Consider the following 25,741-nt stretch of genomic DNA (forward strand, 5'->3'; position numbering starts at 1 on the left):
ATAGACTCTCCATTCCCAGCACGCACCCTTCAGCCTTAAACACCCAGGACACAAACGGGCTGGTTCCTGTACTGCTATATTTGCATTTTTATTTTATTTATTTTTAAAAAAAAAAAAAAAACACACAAAGGTCGGGACAGAAGCGAATAACCTTAATCTGCCAGGTGAAACATCTGTTGCTCTGAAAAAGTAACCGACGTCCTTGGAAAGCATTTCGCACAGGATTTAGACGAGATTTATGTGCAAAGAATAGAGTCTTTCATGGCTTGTGAAAGGTAGGATTCCACCTTTGAGTTTGTTCATGGTTAGCAGAGAAAGATTAGCCCTATTCTCAGTTATTCCAAGCATGCAAATATTTGGGTGCCACAAATATTTCTATTACACAAGGAGGGGATGCCTTCAAAGTGAGTCAATAAATGGAAAGTTTTGCTGAATTATTAGAATGTAATATAATACCATGCTGGAAAACGGTAATATATAATACATCGTGCATCTATGTCTTTTCAGGATACTCTGACAAACCTTGTATTGACCATGAATATATTTATTTATTTTAATTATCCCCCACAATAAAAACAAATAAACAAATCTAGCTTTCCCCACCTGTTCCTAATTTAACTATTCAACTCCCTTTGTTAATGATGGTGCCCGTCTATGGCAAGTTCTCCTAAGTTCTGCTTACAGCCGAGTGCTTAAAACTGTGCCCCATATTCAAGACGTGGTTTAAGCGACTTATACAATGTTAGTACTTTGCTGGCATCACATGCATTTAACTAGTATTCCCAATTTAATTTCCATCTTTGTTTCCCCCCCTAGGGGGGGGGGGGGGAATATAATTGCCGGTGATGCCGCGCACATTGTCGGCAATTACGGTAGAAATGTCGGCTTATTTCTCATCGCTCCTCTATGGCATACTTGCCAACTCTCCCGAAATGTCCGGGAGACTCCCGCATTTTGGGTGAGTCTCACAGACTCCCGGGAGAGTATGGCAATCTCCCGAATTCTGCCCACTTGGGCAGAATTTGGTCTAAAATGCAGCGATTCTCCGGGAATCGTGGCATTTGGCGCCGCCCCCGGTGACGTAATGACGCAAACGCGGGGCCAAATGCCGCAATTCCCGGAGAATTCCCAAGTGCAAGTAAAAATGCGTTCCGGAGACACTCTGCGGCTAATTTAATTCCCTTCTTAGACCTAGCTCTGTCATCTTATGCACCAGACTGTTATTTGGAACATTGTCGCTTTAGCAAAATCCAAATATATCACATTGATTGTACTACCAAGATCCAGTTCAGACTCTCCTCATAAAAACTAATCGTATGTTAGGTATGATGACCTGTCCCTTCATGAGCCAACTTTATCAAATCATATTCTACAATTGTTTTCAGCCAGGGCCGTCTCTTCCATTGGGCACGATGGGCAGGTGCCCGGGGGCCCTGCAGGCAAGGGGGGCTCGTCTAAATCCTATAAAAAAAATAAAAAAAAAAAATTTATTTTTTTTTCATTTTTTTTTAAATACTTACCTTGCGGTCACATCAGCGGTGATCCGGCTTCCTCCCTGGTCCCCTCTTCCGTGCTGTGCTCGCAGTGAAAAAAAAAAGTGATTATATATATATAATCACGTTTTTTTTACATACATATATATTATATTTATTTATTTTTAGGGGCCCGGTACACTGCATTGCCCGGGGGCCCATAAAGTTGTTAAGGTGGCCCTGTTTTCAGCATCACATCCTTCAAATAATTTACTCACGACTGAAGTCTGACTCACAGGTCTATAATTTCCTGGTTCCGATTAGTTTGATTTTTATAGATTGTAAATCTACATCTACTCTCTGACAATCTTCTAGCGCCGACTCTATCACGAGCGATTCTATAAATATAAAAAAATAATTAACAAATGGCGTTTTACCACATATAGGGGCATATTCAATTGTCGGCGGAAACGCCGAAAATCTTGCGGTCTGCGCATTATTACCGTTATTACGGTAATAGTGCGCGGAAAAAACGTTATTACGGTAGTTTTCTCGCTGGATTTCAGCTCGCAGCTCCCTGAGCCGCGAACTGAAATCCAGCTCGGTAATAGTTTTTACGCGCCGCGGGATCCGGAAAATTGAATATGCCCCATAGATGTATGAAATCTCAGCCACATGCTTAATAGGTGTCTCTGCTTTTGCCATGCATTGTGACACAACCTATTTCCTAACATTTGTTCTCAAAAACAGATTACAAAAAAAATATATATATATATATATTTAAAAGATTTAATTTACAATTATTTTCCTAGTTTATTATTTAATGCTCAGTATTTGACATTTTATTTTTCTTGCTGTTAATGTACTTGAAAGGCATTTTAGGATTAGACTTTCTTCTCGAAGCTTCAGTGTGTTCTAGTCACATTTTCTCTTCACATACATTCCTTGTATTTCCATAATGAGTTTCCAGTCTACACTAGCTTTCATTTAAATGCTCTTTTTTCCCCCTCTATTGCCTACAATACTTTGTTATTTAAATACATTAGTTGCATTTTATGGTTATCTATTTATATGGCGCCACAGATTCCGTAGCGCCGGATACTGAAGAAAGTAACAAAAAGATGAGCGAATACATATAAGTAGCACATGAGTGCGAGTAACGCCATGGGGACTCACACGGCGTGCAGCATAAGACGTGACAGGACCCATGCGGGAGTCAGACAGTAGACAATAGGTAGAGAGGACCCTGCCAGCAGGAGCTTACATTCTAGAGGGAGGGGTGGTGAGAGACAGTAGAGGACTAGCTGGGAGAAAACTGAGAGGGCGGTCGAAGAAAGAGGTGATGATGGATAAGATGGTCAGGAGGTGGTAGGATAGGCAACCTTGAAAAGCCGAGGTTTGAGTGAGCGTTTGAAGGACTGAAGGCTGGGGGAGAGTTCCAAAGAATGGGGACAGCACGGGAGAAGTTTTGGAGGCGAGCATGCAAGGAGGTAATGAGAAGTGATGTAAGAGGGAGAAGTGTTGGTAAGGGCTTTGAGGGTAAGATGCTTGAATTGAATTCTGAAATGGATGGGGAGCCAATGTAGGGATTTACGCAGAGGGGAAGAAGAGGAGGAGCAATAGGAGAGGAAGATGAGCTCAAAAGGTCAGAATAGTGAGAGACATGAAGGCCAGAGAGGTTGCAACAGTTAAGACAAGAAATGATGAGTGAATGGACCAGCATTTTGGTTGCTTCCTGAGAGGAAGGGACGGATTCCTTGATGTTACGGAGGAGGAAGTGGCAGGATTTGGCGAGGGACTGGATATGAGGGGTAGAAATGTTACCGCCATGCAACAGGATTAATTTAAAAATTATTATTTTTTTGTCCTTAAATCCGATTTGGTCTCTATGTTTTTATTTGTACTTTCCCAATGTAACCGAGTGACTCGCACCAACCCTGCATACAGGTTACATTTTGGCAACCACTTTTAAATTTTACGCACACCTTATCGCCATTAAGATTAAAAGGGAGAAACAAAAATAGATGCCGCAGAGATCTCCCAGGGACGCCGCGGAGATCTCCCAGGGACGCCGCGGAGATCTCCCAGGGACGCCGCGGAGATCTCCCAGGGACGCCGCGGAGATCTCCCAGGGACGCCGCGGAGATCTCCCAGGGACGCCGCGGAGATCTCCCAGGGACGCCGCGGAGATCTCCCAGGGACGCCGCGGAGAGGGCCAGTGGTAAGCTGGGTAAGCAAGTAAAAAACTTCTTAGAAATGATTTTGGTTTAGGGGTGCCTTGAAAAACTTAATGAGACCATAAGGCTTCCTCGAATGGGGAACGTTTGGGATCCACTGGTATAGACGGAGGTAAAAAGAAATCAATACAGTGCTATGAGGCAATAAGAAATAGCCAAAAAGTCATTGCCAGGAGATCATAGGAGTCTGAGGGGTAAATTTATAAACCTATCGGTGGAAAACAAGTAATTGGACTGATAAGAGTTCAGCTATCTGGATTCTATGTGATTCCAAAGCAGTGATGCACGGTCAATGGAGGAAGTAATAGACCAGAATCCATAAGCATAGTCCGGTCAGCAACCTACCATGAACATTATCCAATAGGCTGATTAGGCTGTAGCCTAGGGAACATGGTTTCTGGGTGCTGCAAAATTGTGACAGGAAGAGGCAAAAACCGAAATGAATTCTAAAATATAAGAATAGTTGTCCTCCAAAGTAAAAACACGAAAGAAAAATATTAGAAAAGGTTTTAATCTTGATGTAATTCCACGGTAATGATTGAATACAATGAGTCATCCTTGGCTTGGGGATAAGAAAGTAGGAGAGACAAGGATGGCGAAGATGTGGCAGCCCTCTCCCCCTTTATGACTTCACTCAAACCTCCCTTACCAAAAACCAAGTTGAGCGGAGTTTCGAACATGCGCAAATGTAAATATTGGGGGGGGGAGGGCTGGATTTTAAATGAAGGATGAGTTTGTTTTTAAAACAAAAAGAAAGTTGTCAGCGCTTATCCTTTAAACTGCATATCTGTGCGTGTCTAGCAAAATGAAAATATTGCCTTTTTGTCATAGCATCTGTCCATCAAGCCTATTTAAGGCACGTTTGGGTGTGGCTCACAAGCCAGCCTTTGCTAGATGTAAACCCCTATACCTGGGAGGTGAGTGCATCTGATTTTAACTGCATTTTAATAGTGTTTAAAGCATATAGGTCAGTGTAGGACCTGCATATGAGGTACCCTTGACGTTGGGATGCAGGCTTAAGTCTTTTGATCCAAATATGAACTAATACCTCATGTTTTCATTCTGCTAGACACACACAGATATGCAGTTTAAAGGATAAGTGCTGACAACTTTCTTTTTGTTTTGTATACATATATGGGCATTTATATTGTCACGCAGCTGGTACCACATACAATATGGGATATACCGAGCGCGGGCTTATTTTTCTATGAGTTTGTTTTTGTCTACCGTATATTAGCCTTAATAAGGTCGTGAGCATGAATCAGTGAGAGTGGTGAATTAAACTTAAAAGGTCCAGAACTGAACAACAACTTTGATCTCTAATCGTTACAAGCCTGACTGATGTGTGACTTATACAGTGTTTAACCTCCGGCTAAAAGAAATTTATAGAAAAAAAATAAATAAAAAAAATAGATGAGTGTATTTAACAAAAAAACAAAAAAGTGTCAGCAAATTACATAAACAAAAATGGATAATAATACAAAAGTGGAGAGTACCTAAAGGGACATCCCCAAAATCGGCCAATCTGGCACATTTATTAGAGGGTGTCAGATAAGGGCATACTTGCCATCTCTTCCGGAATGTCCAGGAGACTCCCAAATTCTGGGTGGGTCTCATGGACTCCCAGGAGAGTATGACAGTCTCCCGCATCTGCCCACTTCCTAGTGAAGTGAAGTGGGCAGAATTAAATCCAAAATGTCGCATTTCACCGGGAATTGCACCCCCCTGCAGATAAATGACGCGTTTGCGTCATTACGACACGGGAGCGGGGCCAAAATGATGCGATTTTCGGCGCCCCACCCCTGCACGCCCTCCTGCCCCCGGATCATACTTGCCTTAAGTTGGCAAGTATGGATAAGGGCTAACCACCCTGACATTCTTCCATCTACCCCAGTCATCTAATTTGACCCAGCTATCTACCTCAGGATCCTGCATTCCCATGTCTCCACCCCCTTCTACACTGGCTCCACCTACTGAGCGGCAATTTTCTTCCCATGTTTTCTGAAGACCTCGCTGTCACTAGTTGTCCATTCACCCAGTCGCATGTAGGATCTGTGCCTCCATACGTGATGCACAGGTAGAGGTAGTCTGAGGATATTGTAACAGTGTGAGGTGTACCCAACGCCCCACCTCAGATACACTCACATCCCAACATACCAGTTATAGTTCATTTGGAAAAGCTGTACAAGAGCCACAGGATAGAGCTGTAACACTGGTTTTATATAATTTTATAACTATAAATATTTACACACTTCTATAGATGCAATTATGAGAAAATATCTAGTTAAATAATACATGATGACATTAGACATTCCTAACTATCCAAGTATTGGCTCCAGCAATCTATTCCTCTTAAAATTTCAGTTAAGCAGACTCTCAGTTACTCCAATACTCAGAAGCCAATCTTTACTAATTTTTGCTTCGTCCTCCAGGAAGTGGTCAAAACAACAAGGGTAAGAAATGTTATTTAGGACATAACACATGTGTAACTCTCTCACGCCTTGCACTCCACCATACGTACCCTGGATTTCATTACCGTTCATGGACTACATAATGATACCTATTCTAAAATGAAAATGCAATGAGCCCAGCGGTTCCCAGAGTGTGCGCCACGGCTGTTAGGGGTGCCGGGGCTCTGTATCAGGGGTGTCGCGGCCAGGGGATAAAACAGAACAAAAAAAAAACCCTAAACCTACCAATCCAGCGGCGCCCAGGACCCAGAACCTTCCTCCCTCCTCAGTGAATGTTGGGCGTGACGTCATCACGTCCGACATATTCAGTGAGGAGCGGCAGGAGGAAGGAGCTGGAAGAAAGAAGACAGAAGATAAAGAAAGTCAAGTATGATAAGTAATGGAACGGAGGGGAAGTAGCGATAGGAAACGGCATCATCTATTTATTTATATAGCGCCTCTAATTCCGCAGCGCTGCACAGAGAACTCACTCACATCAGTTCCTGCCCCATTGGAGCTTACAATCTAAATCCCCTAACACACACATACAATTTAATAGTAGCCAATTAACCTACCAGTATGTTTTTGGAGTGTGGGAGGAAACCAGAGCACCTAGAGGAAACCCAGGCAAAAATGGGGAGAACATACAAATTCCACACAGATAAGGCCATGGTCGGGAATCGAACTCATGACCCCAGCACTGTGAGGCAGAAGTGCCAACCACTGAGCCACCGTGCTGCCCACAACACACAGAGTGTGAGGATAAAGGACACAGAGTGAGAATATGAAGGGGCACCGTGCAATCGTGAAGGGGCACCATGTAAAGGCGAAGGTGCACCGTGTGATGATTTTTGTACATATTGTTGTTTTATTTTGTTTGAGCTTATTCCTCTTAACGACAGCTGTAAATTATTCTTTGACAGAAATATAATTGAAAAAAAAAATCTATAAAAATATTCCATTCCCTTAGATTTATGTGTATTATACAACAACTTACTAAGAATTTCTGTCCTGACCTAAATACTTATTATGTTATTTTGACCCAACTTCTAATAAAACGGGACTGCTTGGTAATTATTTTGGAGGGGTGCCTTGAAAACAATTATGGAGACTCTGAGGGTGCCGCGAACTGCAAAAGTTTGGGAACCACTGTATTAGCCATCTAGGCCTAATTAGTGCAATGTATAGCACTAAAGAGTATGAATACTGTGGTTTAAGAGTACCAAAAGACTACTTACAAAGTAGTATTTTAATATAGAGAAAACAAAACAATAACTTTAGAGAATCTTCACACAAGGAAATAAAAAATAAAATTAAAAAAAATGTATACCTTGGTTTACAACGTACTTGTGTACAATGTTGTTGTGTTAAGTGTCAACATGATCTATAAAACACGAAAGCAACTAATACAGAAGACATAAGAGACCAAAGGTTTCATAGCTTGAAAGAAGTTTAGACATTAGGAAGTAGCCTTAACTTATTTATCAGGGAGACACTAATCTGGTCAATTTCAAAACATCACGGAGATACTAACGCTTTGAAGAACAGTTTATTAAACACTGATAACAAGCTAGTGCCGTCAGCACTCTGTGCAAGATCATCATCTTTCCAATTAACACAAATAGATTGCAGAACAGGCAATATATATATATATATATATATATATATATATATATATATATATATATATATATATATATATATATATATCTATATCTATATCAGACTCTGCAGTGGGGATTAAGCTAGGCACACACTACAGAAATTTCGACCAACTTTTTATGCCGAGCGATTTTACATGCGATCGATGTTTCGATCGCTCAGTCCATGGACTGCATACACACTAGCCTTGTTTAGGACGATAAAGGGAAGAGCGGACGTCCCTTTAGCGACTTTTTACAGCCATGTTGTCGTGAGCAATGACTGTAATTTCGTACTCACTGTTGTGGATCGGTCGGAAGTTTATACACACACAAAACAGCGGAAACGAGATTGGAATGAAAATATTAAACGGTACGACCAACCAAATGAGGCGACAATCGTCCATTTGGGCAGACTTTCGACCATCGTGTCACTGCACACACTGACCCGATTTTTGAACGAGCGGTCGTATGTCGGCTGATTCAGCCGATTATTGGACGAAAACAGTGTAGTGTGTACCCAGCTTTACTAATACAAAAATTACTGACTATCTTCCCTAGTTATGTACCCCTCACAGGAGCGATAGGTAGCCCAATACACTTCAGGGGCAGCCTGGTGTGGCCCTCTACCCTCCAAAAGGGCCACACATTACCATTTCGCTCAGTAATAAAAACAATACATCTAATCGAAGAGGCACCCATCAGTAATAACATCAGCAAGCATTTTAAACTAGTGCTACAAATTATGACAACCCTACCTGACTATAAAGCAGGAAGGAGATAGGGGCCACGGGTGAAGGCTCAGAGGGCCGCATGCTGCCTGTCACGGCCTCAGATCCCGACATACATAAGTGGCTAGATTTACTAAGCTGCGGGTTTGAAAAAGCGGGGATGTTGCCTATAGCAACCAATCAGATTCTAGCTGTCATTTTGTAGAAGGTACTAAATAAATGAAAGCTAGAATCTGATTGGTTGCTATAGGCAACATCCCCACTTTTTCAAACCCCCAGCTTAGTAAATCTAGCCCAAGGTGTTATATCCGACACCTTTGATGGCCTCCATCTACCCTTAAAATGAGCAAAGTGTTAGCTGAACTAACCATAGGGAACGTTGATCCCTATGTTAAAAACGAACATCTGATGCACACAACTTTGTTAGAAAACAAATGACAAAATCGACTATTTACGCCCAGTAATCCATATCCTACCAGTCCTGAAGTGTAACGTTCAGAGGTCGGAATGTAAATGAACTCTCCGATTGTCAGGGAGTAATAATTCCTACGTTATAATGACACAGAAACCTGTTTAATGGCAGATGACCTAGCGTCAGGTGTTATGCTTACTATGTAGCTTCCAGTTGAGACATCAAGTAGACGGATGTGGCGGCGTGTAACCTTTGGTGCTGCTCAAGTAAATGTCATACAACGTGTACGCTTTAAAACAAACTGTCCTGACACAATTAGTTTGCCTAAAAAACACATGCTGGTAATCCAACTGAATATTTATGGGTCCATAAAAGGTTACGGGCTGATGACCCACACGTGCCAGAGTACCTAGCGTCATGGGTTTGTGGGTCAAGATGGTGGCATCTGGCAATGGTGAAAGCATCCTCTCATGGGAGGAGTTGGCAGGATACAAGATGTTCCGTCTTGCATCCACATTTAACAACAAAATGTTTCGTGGGATGAGATTATTTACATGAGATAAAGCAGTAAGAATGTGCTGCTTTTTATGAGTGGTTGGGCTTCCCTGTTTTATGAGTGAGCACAGTATTTTTCTACCCACGAAAGGACGTGATTGCTTACAAGTCCTCTGAGGTGGAGACTGGGCTTTGTCCTATACAATCAACTGACGCGTTTCACACCGATTACAAGTCCTCTGATGTGGAGACTGGGCACATTTCTAAATGCATTCTTACCAATGTACATAAACAGGTAAAAGTGATAGAACTAAGAGAGAGTCCCAATATCCCCTCACTCTTATGACTGACCATATTTTAGGAGAAAAATGCAAAAGTCAATGTGTGATCCTTAAGTGCTTGTAGATTGGACTTTGAAGCAATATTTTCCACCACACACATTTTCAGGTGGATCCATGAACCCACAAACATAGGTGCATTTCATTTTTACTATTTTATTATTTCAGTGTCTTATTTGAATATTCTTCACCACTCTGTCCCTACAAAGGACTTACTTAACAGCCCTGATTAGTACATTTCAGCCAAAAATAGCACAAGGATCCTTGAGATGCGCTTCACAGCTCAACAGGTTGCATGGGTCTGCAGCATCTTCAGTTCATAGAAGACCATTATCATCAAGGCCAAAACATTCCAATTTTTTAAATTTGGGCCCATCGCTGGTATTTAGGCACCGTTGGCGACAATCTCGTTTGTAGCAGTAGCGGTGAACAAAATAAGGTAGAAGTCCCTTAGATAAATCCGAGGGCTTGTAATAAAGTTCACCCAAATATTTGTATTTTTGCTTTGGTTTTTTAAGCAATTACTCCAAATAATTAGGCATAAACAGTACCGTTGTATCTCTGAAGGTAGACTATAAATAAGAAACATTTTCTCTACTCAGAGCATATAATATTCGTTCAGTATCTTCTTTAAATGTTCTTCTCCACTCTGTCCCCAAAAAGAGCTTGCAAGCTACCCCAATTCATGTATTTCACTCAAAAATAACTTTGTAGATTATATATTCCACTCTATTCACAGGTAGAGGAAGATTGACAGATTGGCGAGATAAAACCACTAGCTGGGAGACCGGTATTTAAAAGGAGAATAACGAGCTTTCTTTGGGATCTTCGTATTTCTTCTTTTCAGCAAATAATCACGTTGCCACACGTTGGAAAAAGCCACCTTCTGTAACAAAAGTATTAATGAACAAAAGCCGGGCTACAACTCTACAAAATGTCCTTATGTGAAATGTGACAACATTATCTAACACGGCTACGTGGTTTGGAAACGTGGACGCCGCATCCAATTCAAATTCAGGAAAGAGAGTTTTGGGTAATAAATCAGAGGTCAGTTCTCTTATCTCCACATTGCACCTGCTGGCTGTATTTTCACAACAAGAAAGCAGAATGCAGACATGTCCAAGAGTTCACCATCCAGTGAGGATAATATAAAACATATCACATATAGACAGTATACTACTTGTATACAACATGCAAATAAAATTCAATGTGCAAATTCAATCAAACTGGATATCAGGATCATATTTTCAATGTATATAGTGATAGCTTTAGAGCCACACACACACAACACAAAATTTTGCTTAATCTAGTCAAATTGACTAAACAAATCAATAACCATTAGTAAGGCTTACTGCCTAACTTGTTATTAAAAAAAACGGCATTGCCCTCAAGACAAATTTCATTATTTCAATTAGGGATGATCCTACTATCTAACCTGAGTCAGGTACTTGTGAAAACTGTGCATATTTTAGGTAAAAAAAAATCAGATTTTACCAATCACAACACTACGTGTCATATTATTTGTCAAGTTATAATTGTTTTTATGTGTTATTCTGTTACGTAATATATGAAATAAATAACAAGCAACCAACATATGTCATACTTGCCAACTTATGGCAAGTATTATCCGGGAGCTGCCAGGGACAGGTGGGCGTGTAGGGGGTGGGGCTCTGAAAATTGCGTCATTTTTGCCCCGCCCTCTTGACATAATGATGTAAATGTGTCATTTAACTGTGGGTGGCGGGGCCAAATGCCGCGATTCCCGGTGAATTGCGACATTTTGGATTTAATTCTGCCCACTTCACTAGGAAGTGGGCAGATGCGGGAGACTGTCATACTCTCCGGGAGACTCACCCAGAATTCGGCAGAGAGTTGGCAAGTATGACATATGTGGATAATAGATGTGTGTGTGTGTATGTGTGATATATATATATATATATCCACCAGTGTCCAGGATCTAAAGACCCTACTTTGCTTTTGTGATTTGCAGATTCGGGTCTATAAAGAAGACATTTAAGTCTCTTAATCTAAAGCTAATCCTTCCATGTACAAATTAAACATCCATCATCACCATAATTTATTTATATAGCGCCACTAATTCCGCAGCGCTGTTCAGAGAACTCACATCAGTCCCTGCCACAATAGAGCTTACAGTCTAAATTCCCTAACATACAGGCTAGGGACAATTTTGGATAGCAGCCAATTAACCTACCAGTATTTTTTTAGAGTGTGGGAGGAAACCAGAGCACCCGGAGGAAACCCACGCAAACACAGGGAGAACATACAAACTCCACACAGATAAGGCCATGGAAAAGACAAGCTACGTCAATTTCAATGCAACATGTTATGACCAACCACATATATATCTTAAACCAGTGGATCCCAAACTTTCTCAGTTCGAGGCACCCTTAGGGGCTCCATCATTTTTTCAAGGTACCCATAAGTCAAAATAATTACCAAGTAGTCCCCCGCCTTGTTTACCACCAGCCCTGGCCGCGGCACCATTGTGAGATCACTGCGGCATCCCCGGCGCACAGTTTGGGAACCACTGTCTTAGTCTGATCAGGACTACTGGAAAAATATAATATCTTGTATTATAGCAATGATCAGAAGAATGCAGTCTATTAATTCACAGGGAACTAGAGACATTTCTGATACAAGAGGCACAGAGTGGGGAGTAATCAACTATTCACTGAGCTCATTCTCCCTAGGCTACCTCTTTATAGGGAAAAAAATAAAAATCAACTAAAACACTCCTTAGACCAAAATCATAAGTGCCAACTTCTGTTTACACCCCTCCGTGAGATCCCAGAAGAGAAGAGGTGTAAGTACTGAGGGGGCGGGCCGTCGCGTATCATGTCATTTTGATCTCAAACTGGCGTGAGTCGTGACAAAAAGCGTCATGGAGGCCCCCATCCCACCCACTTCACCAGGATGTGTGCAGGATGAGAAGAAAGACTTGCTCTCTCTGGAGTCCAGGAGACTTACCTGGAATCGGGCAAGTATGACAAACACAGATTATACAAACTCCCTAAAGTGCCACTCGTCCTCTGCATTTAAGCGGTTAAGAAAACCTTAAAAAATCTCCACTGTGATAGGTCTCCTCGGACTGTTCCGTGGATTCATCCCGGCACCCAGATGTCAATTGAATTCCCCCCCAGAGAATAGAGAATAGTTTGTCCTTTTGTAAGCCAGGAGTGTCAGACTGACTACATGCTACTTTAATAAGGTCATGGTCATGGTCATGTGATGCTACCTTTAGCTTTGCGATTGGTCAGATTCCACATGGGGCATTTTTTTTTTTTAAATGTAATGATTTTGTGCAAACCAGATTCAGCCAAATTTATTTTCTCATCTCTTGTCCAAAGTGTCAAATGTTTGCTTCAATCTTCGAAACTGAACTACAAAACTGACTAACAGATTGTGATTGGTTGCTATAGTCAACCAATCGAAATCGGTTTCCTTTGCACTTCTCTCTTTACCATGTTGCTATAACCTAAGCATTTCTAGTACAAACTACACTGGACGGATACTTTTTAGGACACACATTGCTACTCATGTATTGCGCTTTAAAAAATAAAACAACCTGCACATTTTATTCCTCCATGTGCCAAAAACAGGAGCATCACAGAGCACTCATAGCAATAACCAAATTTTGTTGTTGTTGGCACAGCACCCAGTGGATGTGTCCTATCAGATGCCATCTACAATTCGGCTGGGTGCACACTGTACAAAATTTCTCCCGATGCAATGTCCCTAAACATTTTACAAACGACTGGGAAAAAAAGTCCCGATCAGCAGCCGATTCATGTATACACACGAAACACGTTTTACATGATTTACCTTCAGATCTGTGCTCTTCATCTGTCATAACCATCGGCTGAAAAGACGGTGACTCTGCACACTCCATAGAGATCTATGGCCACTGCAGGTGCCGAGTGCATACACACTGCAGAATTGGAACGACATCGTTCCATTGTTAAACTAGACTTTTAGTTCATTTTAAAAAAATCTAAGGAAACGATGCAATGGGCTTTGGAACGATAATCGTTCATTGCTGGAGCTTACACACAAATGCGACATGGGGCAGAACGTTTATCCCACGATTGTCCCAATAAGCGGCTGAAAACCCTGTAGTGTGTACCCAGCCTTAAACCAGATATCAGTTTAGTATAGGAAGTGGCTGCTTACCATGTTTGTAAGTTTCAGGAACACTACATGGTACAGCTGCCTATACCCGCACTTCAGTTACCAGATTGGACAGAGATTCAGCCTGTGTTGAGCCCAATTAATATAGTCCATTGATAACGGCACACAGTCAGATGAGGATCAACATCTGATCGTCTCTCTTTCTATGCCCATACATACAGCAAAGTGTGGCTAATCTGGTTTAAAACTACTATACTAGCATCCAAATCACTGCATGTATGGCAAGCTTATATTCTCAGTAATGTCGGAGTTCCTTGGCTGGCCACATCCCAGCAATCTGTGTTTCGGACACATTTTCAGACTTGTTGAAGGATCTAACAGACAAGTGTGAAAACTAATTGTATAGAAGTTTCCAAACTTCACAGGTTTCTCCAACACTTGATAGATCTCACAGGCTACACTGAATCCTTGAGTCAAGAAATAAGGAAGAAAAAAAAAAAAATAGGCAATTTCCGTGTACAGAAGGAGTTTCCTACTGACCGATTTCACACCAAAATTAATGAGCTTGGTGATGTTTTTACACAGCCACTGAAATGTAGCTGTTGTTTTTAAAGGGACATTTCTTCCGTCTTTGTGTTGGTTTAATGCTTCCAATAACAGGCTGACTACAATGCATTCCAATGACTCCAGGGCTAATCACCATAAAGGAGCGGGGTCGAGCAGCATTTAGTGCCATGTCCATAGGAACTTAACCCATACTTACCAACTTTTTTAAGTTGGTGTCCGGGAGACTCTCTGCAGCAGGTGGGCGTGCGGGGGGGGCGAGGCGCCGAAATTGCATCATTTTGACCACGCCCCCCGCGGTGTAATGACGCAAATCGCGTCATTTGACAGCGGGGGCGGGGCTAAACGTCGCGATTCACCGGGAATCGCAGCGTTTGGGGAAGTGGGGCACTTCTTAGTGAAGTGGGCAGAATTCGGGAGATTGCCACACTCGCCCGGGAGTTCGGGAGACTCTCGCAAAATGCGGGAGTCTCCCGGACATTCCGGGAGAGTTGGCAAGTATGACTTAACCTACCTCTCAAAAAAAAATAAAAAAAATTCCACCCCATTCCTTTCTTTGTTCCTCCCCATTAATCTCTCCCTGTTACCGGCTGCTTAGGTCAAAGTAGTCGGTGCTCTAAATCGCAGCGCTAACCGTGTGCTTGGCGCAGTGATGGCGGACATTAATACAACATGAACTCAAACAGACGTTCACAGTGACTTTTTCCAGATACACTTTTTGGGTTGGCTTTAGAAAAAAAATGCTGCTTTTTTTCCCCCCTCACTACCAAATACATTTTGTCGTTAGGCTAATGACTCGTATTGAGCACATATGAAAACACTTATGAAAACTGGGAGTACAGGAAACGGCTAAATAGGAGCTCTCAACACAACGTTTATGGAAACAGATATCAAAATTTTCAGAAAACGTTCCGTGCAACTTACTCTTCAATCAGCTGATCCAAGAGAAAATATAAAAAGAAAAAAAAAGAAGATCATGTCCCTTATTTGGAAAGACATTGTGTACAAGCCTTCTCCAAAGTACCAGCAGCGCAAATAAATGTAAAAAAAATATTATTTAATTTACAGACCAGCTTTTATAAAGCTTTGTACCCAGTGACAGTTAAAAAAACAAAAACAAAAAAAAAACAACAAAACACAACAACAACTACAACACACTAATAAAAAGCGCAAGTGAATGATTTTCTACTAGCATTCATATGCGGCTGATATGCTATTAGGAACGATAATGCTGCTTTAACATGAGTCTTTGACAGAAACTGTTCATCTTCCTCAATCAAAACACATGTGAAAATTCAGGTGGGCTTGTTCACAATGCAGTCCAATTGACATTATTACACTTCAAGGGGCATATTCAATTGGCTGCGTTACTGTCAAAAGTAACGCGACTTGCGCACTATTACTGTAATAACGGTAATAGCACGTGTAATTACCATTATTACAGTACCTTTAACGCCGGATTGCTGCTTGCAGCTCAGGGAGCTGCAATCCGGATTAGAATTACCGTAATAAGGGTAATACTTTTAGCGCTGCGTTACTTTTGCGAGTAACGTGGCTAATTGAATATGCCCCATAAAGGTATATTTACAAAACTGCGGGTTTGAAAAAGTGGAGATGTTGCCTATAGCAACCAATCAGATTCTAGTTATTTATTTAGTACGTTTTACAAAACGACAGCTAGAATCTGATTGGTTGCTATAGGCAACATCTCCACTTTTTCAAACCCGCAGTTTAGTAAATATACCCTTAGAACATGGGGGGCCATCCTTGCGAATCGCGTCATAGAAGCTTAATGAAGTGGGCGGTATCTGTGAGACAGGCCTGCTATTCCAGTGGTACGGGAGAACTTCCTGAAATTTGCGAGTTTTACGCACATTACAGGACAATAGGCAGGTATGGTTTAAATGGAGCAAAAAGCGCGAAAATACAAAAAAAACAAAAACAAAAACAAATACAAACCAGCAAGTTAACAAAACACAGTTAACATGCACTAGGGTTTTTAACGCTAGTACGGTGCGACAATCACAGTGGACGCCACTGATTATGAGGCCTAAAGGTAGCCTCTGTTAGGCAGAAACAAATTTCTGTCACATGAGCAGTAACAGACTACACTGCAGCATTTAAAGAGCAGCCACGGATGCGATACAGGAAGTCAGCGTAGAAAACTCAGAGTTCCCAAGGTTAAAATATGCAGGTTCACAAAGTGCTTGTTTGAGAATGCGAAAAAAAAATAAAAATAAAAAATGAATATTTGACATATTTAAGATTCTGCACAAATCTTTTAAAAAAAATTGAAAGAAATAATTATGCTTACAACAAATGAAATATTTTGGAGAGATCTGCATCAATAACAGGTATGTCGTTCATTTGAAAAGTTATTTAAACCGTCACACCTGCGGATTATCAGTCATTTCCAAGAATTTTGGCCCTGCGCAGCCTATCAAACCTTTTACGGCACCCAAAATCAAGCAGTTCTGAAGGTTGCACTTAAAACCTCTTGTGAGAGGCTATGACTCTAAGAAGTGGAATTTCGGCAGAAGCTGCAGCATCCCGCCCGGCCAGGTGTATAAAACAAAAACGCTTAGGGTTTAAAAATAAATAAATAAAAAAAAATGAGAAGTTATTAAAATCATATTATGAATTCTCTGGGCCTATTTCCTTACTACCGGACTGCCAATCTCTCCCTCTCCAGCTGTTGAGAAACTACATCTCCCAGCATGCCCTAGGGATACCAGCATACTAAATACCGGCAGGGTGTGCTGGGAATCGTAGGACTTCAACAACGTCTACCTACCTGTGCCCTATAGTCAGCTGTAAGAGGAAGAACAATGTATTTTAGTGGGTCCAACACAAGATCCACGTTGACATAAAATGCTCTGTCAATGTTTGGTCTATGCATAACCAAACTGTACAAAGTTCGCTAACTCTGCCTACGCACAACACAACCCAATCTGATAATTTATTGAATCTGTAAAGAAGGGAACTGTATAGGCGACGATCCATCTAATACAATCACATGTAGATTACTCAACTGACCGATGATCTGGTTGTTTTCAGTGGAAAATTTTCATCAGAAAAAGTAGCCAATTAAAATTTGAAATGCAACATGACCAGGTGATTAAAGTTTAATGACCTACAGTTGTCCTGAACTTTCTTATTTTACACTACCCCAATGCAAAACACCAACTGGTATGGCGAATTAAGAACACATGCAAAAGACATTTAAAAACCGCCATTGGGTAGGGGACCATAGACAGAGCGTATGCAAATTCTCCAAAATGCGATAAACAACTCTGGAGCCAGAGTTGGACGTGGGCAGGAAAGAAGGGGTGTTATTCAATGGGGACCAACCTTACCAATCTACCAAGCCCAGGCCAATTCAGTCTAAGGGGTATATTTACTAAACTGCGGGTTTGAAAAAGTGGAGATGTTGCCTATAGCAACCAATCAGATTCTAGTTATTTTGTAGAATTAACTAAATAACCAAGAACCAAGCAAACAATATTAAAAGGTCTTTAAAACTTCTACATTCTCCTCCTCAAAAGTGTTTCTGGTACGAAGCTGCTTAGAGGTTAGTCTTGAAACTGCGTCTTTTATTCTTTCTATACTTCTCTGCATAGTAAAAATTGTTTAGCAATCTCTTGGACCTATAGTTTGACTTAGGAAAAGCAAATTGTTTTAATGGCTGCACGGTGGCTTAGTAGTTAGCACTTCTGCCTTACAGCACTGGGGTCATGAGTTCGATTTCCGACCGTGGCCTTATCTGTGTGGAGTTTGTACGTTCTCCCAGTGTTTGCGTGGGTTTCCTCCTGGTGCTCCAGTTTCCTCACACATTCCCCAAAAAATACTAGTAGGTTAAATGGCTGCTATTAAATTGACCCTAGTTCTCTCTCTCTCTCTCTCTCTCTCTCTGTGTGTTAGGGAATTTAGACTGTAAGCTCCAATAGGGCAGGGACCGATGTGAGTGAGTTTTCTGTACAGCGCTGCGGAATTAGTGGCGCTATATAAATAACTGGTGATGATGAATGTTTGTTTGTTTTTTTAAAAGATGTTTAAAGAAAACAGAAAATTCCCAAAGAAAACACACACACACACACACACACACACACTAACTATAAATATATATACACACAGAAGTTGTGCAATAAATAAAAATTAAATATTTAACTTTTCCTCCTGTGTGTTTTTTTTTTTTTTAACGCAATAAAAGTTTTTTATTAGATTTTCCAGAGAAAAGGCACAAAAAAATACCACAAGTGAGGTATGACAGAGTCTCCTGAGTGTTTGTAAAAGCAATGATCACCTCTCCTCACCAACCCTGGCACGATTAACATACCTGGGTAATATCATAAAAATGTAATAACTTTCTTGTTAAAAAGGCAGCGATGCCAGACACACTGGGTGCGGTGTGAGATGGAAGAACTGAGCCAAAAGGCAGCAGGTGGAACCAGCAGGGCACACGTGGGTCAGGAACTTGCCTGTCCCAGCTTTTCCAGGATAATCCTATTTTTTTTTTGTACTTGGAAATATTTTTGGGTTTTATTTTCCTGTGCACCAGAATCACGGTGCATCTGCATTGTGCTAGCGGTAATACAGCGCACAACATAGCTGCCGGCCACCTTCCAACGGCAGAGTAAACCCTCTTACTGCCTCCCAAGCAGCGACAAACACAACTTTATCAACAGTTACGCTTCCGACATTGGCCGCAATGTAATGCACAATAAATATATATTATATATATATAAATCAAAGTCTGACTTACTTGCACTCAATGGTAAATGACAAGTTTACAATGGAATGTAAAATTGTCTGGCATAACTTGGAGGCCACTCAAAAAGATATATTTTTAATCCCCTGCCAAGTGATTCTTTATCTGTTTTTACCACAAAGCAAGTCTGAAGCACCAGATTTTTATATATAAAGCATTTAAAAACAAACCTAACAGTAGCATTCTCTCAAAAAATATATATTATCACCAACTGTAAACTCTACTCTCCAGTATCTAATATTCAGCACTCAAGTGGCTGAACAAGACTGGGAACATCTGAAATCAAACACAGAGTCGGCCAAATTACTCCAGGCTCAGAGGCCTGGAGAAAATAGTGAGCGAGAGAGCGCCAGGGATAGGTATTTGTTCAACTAGTTAGAGGGATGGATTTTACTTCACATGGCAACACTACGTAAGCAACTTCTAGTATATTAAAACATAGTGATATTTTGACCAAAAAAAAGGTAATCAAATGCACTACACCTCCTGCTACATTATACAGTTATTCTGTTAAGTATCATTCATATTTTATTTTTTAGTCGTATCAATTATACATTGAAGCTCAAGCTTGCAGCTTTTTCTATCCAACCAATAATCACAAGCCCATATTTATTCTTCTGTGCCAGTGAAGGTGCCAAACAAGTAATTAAACTCTGTATTTACATTCAGTAATTTGTTTCATGTTTACATTGCAAGGTTATTTTTATAAAAAGTTGACTTTTTATTGTTGTATTTTAAATATAGGTTTGCACGGCGCAGTCTGTGGGCGTTGTAAGATATATAGAATGCTATTTGTTAATCGGGTTCTGACTATAAGTAGCAAAGTACAGAACACCTATCATTTACCGCACTGCGCCCTAACTAAATACATATCTATTGTTTGGACAATATTGTTCTGATTATGCATCTTGTGGTTAGGAGTGTACTCTTGTTTCCATTCACAAAAACAGCCATATTTCAGATAAACCTGGATTGCAGTCCTCTACCACATCATTTTATATAAATACATGCAATATATGTTTTTTTGATACATTGCTATTGGCAGCTGCCAAAAAACTACATAGCATAATTATAAACAATCACAACAAGCAAACCATAAGCATCCACTGGTACCACTACATATTTTGCACAATGCATCCGGATTGTGGAGTTTCTATCACACTCACTACAAGCTGCAACACAAGTGAGGTCTTAGGACATTCAGTATTATCTGGCACTCGTAATGTTGCACCCCACTAAAGCCTGGGGTACAGAGTTGCGCATAAAGAATCCAGAGATACATCACGGTGGCTCAGTGGTTAGCACTTCTGCCTCACAGCGCTGGGGTCATGAGTTTGATTCCAGACCATGGCCTTATCTGTGTGGAGTTTGTATGTTCTCCATGTTCTTGCGTGGGTTTCTTCCGGGTGCTCCGGTTTCCTCCCACACTCCAAAAACATACTAGTAGGGTAATTGGCTGCTACAAAAAAATTGACCCTAGTCTGTCTGTCTGTGTCATTGTCTGTGTGTGTGTGTGTTAGGGAATTTAGATTGTAAGCTCCAATGGGGCAGGGACTGATGTGATCCGAGTTCTCTGTACAGCGCTGCGGAATCAGTGGCGCTATATAAATAAATGATGATGATGAAATAGATCTACAGTGTCTGCTCCTCACGGATACTTCAGACACTGAGCTTCATGGTACATAACAGAACAATTGAAAACTTTTGAAACCCACCAGATTAAATAAACTGCAATGGTTCTAGACTTCAAGGTACCCTTGTAATACATACGTTGTTGCTTTGCTCTCCATGTAGTATATAGAAGCAGTAACGCAGGGAAAACGCAGAGCATGTTTTATCCAGATGGAGGATGGATGAGTGGGTCTAGAGAGGCTGGCCAGTGCAGACTTGACTGCTACTAACAAAGGACAAGGTAAATCCTTGGAACCAGTAGGCGGGTCCCCCAGATGGCAGTGTAAACACACACAATGTACAGAGAGAGCACATCATGGGATGCAAGCAACAGACATGTTGCAGCACAGCTCTCTGCACCAGGCGACAAACACAGTCTGGGGCTTAACCTCTTCACTGCCTGCCAGCTTCAGTCTGGTTCCAGGGGAAAAAAAATAAAATCACATCTCTAGAACTGTTTCCACCCCAGTCATAACACAAAAGGGTTACAATAAAATCAATGTATCCATGCAAAGGTTTCATTAAAAATAAGTCACAAAGCAAATGAAATGAGCTGCACTAACAATTCAGCACATACTAACAGGTACATGAAACAACTGCCCCTGACACATGGATAGTTTCTGGAACTCTAGATCATACTCTAAACGGGAGTAATTGGGGTGACTGTCCCTGCACCCTCTCTGCACTTACCTGCATGAGTCCAATGCGCAAAAGTGCCCTCTTCAGCTCCAAATAACGCACCAGTGGGTACATCCAAAAAAAAAAACACGAGATCCTGCACTTTGCAATCAAATCTCCTCCAGCACACAAGCAATAACCCTCTAAACGTGGGAGTACCCGCTCCTCCTCCTCCCAGCAATCAGGCGATCAGCAAAGCATCAGCTCCGGCTGCAGGATCAGATCTCTGGCTATGCGTCGCTGGAAGAAGGACCCTCTGTGCTGCATCAGACGCTGGGAAAGTTTGGCTGGAAACTCTGCTGTAGGAGAGGAAAAGGGAAAAAAGGAGGAGGAACCTGCACAAAAACCTGGGCTTGTGAGTCAGGGCTGCCGGCCGGAGAGGAGGAGGAGGAGGAGGAGAGGGTGTGTCTGGGGTGAATGTGTCTTGGTGTTAAACGCATTAGATGGACACACTGCTACTCCTTCCTCCTGACATCACAGTGCTGGAATCCCAGGAATGTGGAGCCAGTGGGGATGTTACTTGCTTTTTTTTATTAATCAAAGGGAATGGGGGATATAGAGAAACCCCCTCCTGGAGAACAGAGGTAGAGCAAGAAATCACTGAAAATATAACCTGAAAGACATTTACAGGAAATTGCATTTAAGGTTGTCTGAATAGGTTTATGTAGACCTCTGTTTCAAAGAGCAAACAGCTTTTTTTTTGGAAGCGGGGGGGTGACTACAGGCCACCTGTATCACTCATTGTTGTAAAAACAAAAAGCTTAAGAATTATATATTTTCAAAACAAAAATGCTTCATGTTTGCCGGTATGATCTTGCAAAGACCATTCTGTACCCTAGGTCAGGGCTGGCAAATTTTAGCATTGAGGGGGCAGAATCGACTATTAGGAACATTTTAAAAGAAAAAAAAAAGCAGGTGGGCCAGCCCAAGGTGACCCACTATGGGCTGGGCTCGGGGGGATGTCCCCCTGCCCCCCCCCCCAGCCAAGCCTGCCCCTGCTGCACCCCCAACTTAACAAGATCTCTGCTGCAGATGCAAGAGATTCACTAAAAATCTGGCAACCTCTGTACTCAATTAGGGAAGAGATAGCTACAAGGGTGCAAAGAGTGTTGTTTGTATAATAGGGGTCATTTACAAGGAGGACACAGTAATACAACTGTGATAACTTTGCACCTGTTTTTTCCATTTTATAAAGGTTATTTCTGAAAGTGCAAAACTCTGGGATTTCAGTGACAATTACATCAAATATCAACTATTTATTTTGTGTGAATGCATTGATTTGCAAAATGTAACACGTTCCCTCTTAGATGATCAATCAGGAGATGAGAGTTAAAATCTTCACTGTGTGAATGGATGCACTGAGGATCTGCAAAATAATCCCAACAAGAGAGTTTCTTCAAATTCCACATTGACCAAATACCGGGGTCTTGACAACTAACTGCAGCCTCAGTAAATGTATTAAAAGAGGATTTTGCAAGTCGCTGATATTCTGCGATTTTGCAGGGGAAATTTAAAACGGCAATGTCTTTAAAGGCAGAACTTGGAATGCCTTCTACACTTCTGTTGCATTAGAGTCTATTTTGTCAAGAGCCAATTCATAGGAGTCCTGATTTATGTGACTTATCTGGCAATGCTAAACTTTGGTGTTGTACTCAGTGATCTGGCGGTAGTACTGGAGACACAAAAATAATCATCACTTCACGTATATATACCACGTGTTTTCAAAAGCATATACTGGGCCTGATTCATTAAGGGATGCATACTGAACGTTATGTGAGTTGTTTTTTTTTAAAAAAAAAAACGTACATAAATTGGGTATACGCATGTCCGAATTCAACAAGGAGCAGATCTGAAGATAAGTGAGGGATACGGGTCTAGGTCCGTTCTGCTCTACTAGACAAGACAATGCCGGATACGTCCAATACAATTGTGGAATATAAACGCATAAAAAAAACTGTTCAATCAGTGTCACCTGTTAATAATATTAATGATAAAACATTGAAAAATAAAAAGTTTTTTTTACATGAAATACATTTATTAGGATGTTATGAATGTCTACTGTACAAAAAATACATTTTTACAGTTGCTTCTGACTGCAAACACATGTTATAGCATGCATACACAGCCGTCGTCACTAATAATCTCTACTTAGACTAGCCCTGTAGCTGGAGCAAGAGATACGGCTGAAACACAAGTACCTGAGAGATGGCCAGAGCTTGGTTCGAATGCTGCGGCGTGTGTTCGAGCTTGGCACACGCTTTCTGTACACTGACTACGGGCATACGCCGCTTCCCTGCCCCCTCTCTCAAATCAGAGGCTGTAGTAAGTGTCCTTTGCTCTCCAAAGGACACTCCATGAATTGAACGTTGCTGTGTACTGTGGCGTAAGGTCCGGATCTGGGGATGCGCAGAGTAATTGTGCGGATTATACGCATAAAATTGCCTATTACATCCCTTAATGAATCAGGCCCATAATGTCTACCACGTTTGCTGAGAGACTTTTGTAAACAACCACAAACAAGTTATCTTACCTAGCAGCTAGCGCCGCTTGTTAGTACAGATTTGTATCTTAGATTCCTGGGAGAGATCTGAGAAAAGCCTATACATTGGCTGCTCAGTTATTACATGTGTCTGGGGATTCTCATTATTGGTTTATTTCAGTCTAAACAATTTACAGTTTCCTACTCCGACTACCTTCTTGGAGGCCTTATATTTCTATGTTTACATTTGTGCTGACTGTTATCTAAGAGAGGAAGTAACTCCACAAGTCCACTATATAACATTACTACAGCCGTTGAGTGGAGTTCACTCTTCCTAAAGAATTCTAAAGTGTCTTATTCAAATTTTCATATTTACACAATATTTTAGAATTTTTGAAAAGCATTTATTTATGTATTTACACTGAAATGCTATAAGAATAAAAAATATTGCAACCAGTGAATATTTTAGTGAATGGGTAGAAAACAACAAATATATATATATATATATATATATATATATATATATATATATATATATATATATATCTAATATATAAATGCTTAGTGGCATCTGTGTGTGTGTGGAAAAAAAACAACAAGTTGCAGCGCCACCTGCTGGGCAGAGTTATACACTGACCTACTAAATTCTTAGTGTGTGTGGGAAAAAATTTTCAAAAAGGGCTGAAACTTGGTAGGGCTCAAACTCATTTTCGTGAGGTAATTTTACCTCATGAACACACATGTGTAGAGGCGTGCGTTAGTGTGTGTGTGTGTGTGTGTGTGTGTGTGTGTGTGTGTGTGGAAAAAACTATTTTCTCAGAAAGGGCTCATCCAATTGACCTGAAATTTGGTATACTGACATTATTTGACAACAAAATTAGAATAGTCAAGTCAGTTAACTTCCATCATCCCCCCTTCCCCCCGTGGGAGGGGTAGTAAAGGCTAAATTTACGAGTTGAGGGGTCAAACTCATTTTCGTGAGGTAATTTTACCTCATGAACACACATTAAAAAGGGCGCTTGCGTCGGGAAGTAACGCTTTTCCCCTGAGGAGGCCTGGGCTAGGCCCAAATGCATGACAAGAACCTTTTTAAGACCTTAAGTAGCTTGATTTAACTAGAATGCATGAGTATCATGCACGGGTTAACTTGTATATATATATATATATATATATATATACACACATATAAATATCATAGCTGCCTACTCTCCCAGGATATGTCCGGGAGACTCCCGGAGAACAAGGCAACCTCCTGGATCCCTTCCAGTTCGGTAAATTAAATTTAAGGTGTAGGGGGCTTCGTGACACGATTAATGCGCCGCCGTAGCCACGCCCCCTGCTGTTATAGGACAAAATGGCTGTGACAGTTTAGGGGGCAGGGCCAATGGCTCCATTCTTTGAGTCCCGCTCCCACACGCCAACTGGTCCTCCCGGAAAGCAAATAGCAAGAGTTGCCAGGTATGATATATCCCCTGGCCTGGCGAAGTGGTGAGTTAACCCTTACCGTTCCGGGCCATCTGTGCCGGGGATATTTTATTGATAGTTTGCAGCGATCGGTGATTTTTTAGGAAATCAGCGTTATCGCCGCATATTAATAAACAGACCACTGAGTCTTGTTCTGCAATAATAATCTTCAAAATGCATACCTCTTAATATT

General features: G+C 41.2%; 1 protein-coding gene across 1 annotated transcript in view; it reads right to left on the minus strand.

Annotated features, from left to right (window-relative positions):
• PTPN14 (protein tyrosine phosphatase non-receptor type 14) overlaps positions 1-21,964 on the minus strand; it is a 78,848-nt gene extending 56,884 nt beyond the window's left edge. The window contains exon 1 of the mRNA XM_075200974.1: positions 21,618-21,964. The gene's annotated coding sequence lies outside the window, so the exon portion shown is untranslated. The remainder of the gene's footprint in view (positions 1-21,617) is intronic.
• Between the last annotated feature and the right edge of the window lie 3,777 nt (positions 21,965-25,741).

Source organism: Mixophyes fleayi, chromosome 3 (genome assembly GCF_038048845.1).
Source record: "Mixophyes fleayi isolate aMixFle1 chromosome 3, aMixFle1.hap1, whole genome shotgun sequence".
Lineage (NCBI taxonomy): Eukaryota > Metazoa > Chordata > Amphibia > Anura > Limnodynastidae > Mixophyes > Mixophyes fleayi.